Source organism: Austrofundulus limnaeus, unplaced genomic scaffold (genome assembly GCF_001266775.1).
Source record: "Austrofundulus limnaeus strain Quisiro unplaced genomic scaffold, Austrofundulus_limnaeus-1.0 Scaffold15, whole genome shotgun sequence".
Classification (NCBI taxonomy): domain Eukaryota; kingdom Metazoa; phylum Chordata; class Actinopteri; order Cyprinodontiformes; family Rivulidae; genus Austrofundulus; species Austrofundulus limnaeus.
The window spans coordinates 2817625-2819975 of NW_013952417.1; positions in this window are offsets into that span (position 1 = coordinate 2817625).

Sequence of the window (2351 nt, forward strand, 5' to 3'; positions counted from 1 at the left end):
CACACACACACACACACACACACACACACACACACACACACACACACAGGGGTTTGGTAGAACAGCTGATGTCAAGAAATGAGTGTTTCAGCTGAGRTGTGGAGTAATTTGATATATCTGGCACCTACAATACTTGACCTGTCAGTCATCTCTCTCCAGTGTGGTGAGGATTTTAACTGGTACCACTGACACACAGGTCCTGCTAGTTCCCCCCCCCAAATCAACCCACTGGAGCCAGTTCACCACAGAGCAACAAAAGACCAGTCGTTGGACTTCACATCAGATAATAATCCAAGCGTCGTGCGTCAGCAGGTCAGTGTGATCTCTGGACAACCTGCTCCCTCCCACTTCTTCCATTAGTGACGTCCTCCAGCCACCAAAGCTGCCATTGTTCCATAAASCCAGTATGTGCAGCCTTACACTGCTCTTTATGACCATGTGATGTTGCCCACACCTTGAAACATCACATGTTCTGAATGAATCTGCTGATCCGACACTGTTTCCTCCTCAGTGAGAACAGAAGTGCCCTTTAGACAGTTTCAATCTTTGAGGCATGCTAGGTTACACTGGAGGTGGTTAAATGTGGTTCAGTTTCATTGTTCAGCTCAAACTCATGGGAAAACACGGTGAAATACCTCCTTAGGTTAAAATAAATGGCAAATTGTCGAGTTTCGGTCGTGCCCACTTTGGTGAAACATGGTGTCTGTAAGCTTTTTGTGTGCACACGTTTCATGCATGAGGCCCCATACCTCCAACAGTATTCTGATGTTGAATCAGCTCCGTTGTGATATTTATGTAGCTGAAGTTTTATTTTTCTCCTAAAAGGGCGATGGAGAGAAGTGGATGGAGTGTTGAGAAGTGTTGTTGATGAACGAATGGACCTCTAACAGTATTCTGAATATTAACTGACTGAAAGAAAGGATGACGTCAGTATTTCTCCCAGTGTCAGGCCTCCTGACGAGCTTGTGCACAGTGTGTGTGTGTGTGTGTGTGTGTTTATGCTCAGCCCCCTTCGGACTGTGAACTGCGTGACCAATGCCTTGTTAAAAGCATTCTGATTGGTTCCAGTACTTGATCATTAGTTCTTAACGCCTTACCTGCCCTGTCTGCAGGGTGTAGAGATGCAATCTGAGCTGCAGAAACATCTTCACTCAGTTTCAGCTTTTTTGGGAAGATGAATTTTTAGCCTCCTACTGCAATTTAAAGTGAAGTGTCCTAAAATATTTGTACCTTTTAACTCAACGATATATGAACTTTAAAGTTGCACTTGAGCTGGTTGAAGAATGAATCYGTGAACGGTTTCTTCACTAAACAAGTTACTATTTGGTGTTGCTTCTTTGTTGTTGTTTTTTTTACTTTTAACAGAATTCAGAGCTGAATTGTATTCATGYATTAGAGAGTGCCAAAGGTTTAAAAGAAAAATAACCAATAAAGTCAGATTGTCAGGAAAAAAAAAGGACTGATTTCTCTTCAGCCGGTCTGACCGCTTYATGTTCATCAGATAAAACAGTATTAGGTCGTCCCAGGGAAATCACTATAGACTCACGTTAAAGTCCTATTTTTTTCTAAATCATTGTCATTTCCTGTTCTACACTGCCAAAGACTCCTCTCTCAATTAATAAATAAATTATTACCATAAATATGAACTCTTGTTTTTGTGTGTTTTGATTCCAGTATTAAACCAAGTCATCAGTGACTCATGTTTCCACTCAGTGCTGTCTCTGTGGTGGACAGCATGTCTTCTGTTCTTGAACCAGAGAAACAGCCCGGGTTATTTTGCTGAGTGGAAAACTTTTTTGCTGACTTGAATGAATGGGTCGTGACCCGTCCTTTCCGTAAACTGGGTTTGTTCTAATCAAGTTGACTGTTTCCTCCCAGAGGAACTGAAACGACCAGTTATAGAGGGTGATGTTAAAGAATGGTRAGTATGAGATGTAAATAAATCTAAATTATAAACCTTGATAAAACAGATGTGATTAAAACTCTACTTATTGAAAATGTGAAAATAAATGTAAATTACTTTATTACTGAACATGAAGCAACACAGTTTGTCTGAAGACTCCTTGTCATCTTCAGCTCTGACACTTTCAGTTCTGTCACCAAACCGTTCAACACAGCTGGTCTCACTGAGTCTCTGGTAAAACTTTCCTTTGACCTCACAAATCACTCCTGAACCTTTCCTCCATCCTGTCTGGACTCTCTTCTTCACCACACTCCCTGTTTTCCTGGACAGTGGACCCTAAGTCCTTGAAGTCCTGCACCTTTGTGTCCTCTGCTCCACCTGCCTCCCTCTCATTCACACACCTGGACTCTGTTTTGTTACGACTGACTTTCATTCCTCTGTAGACCTC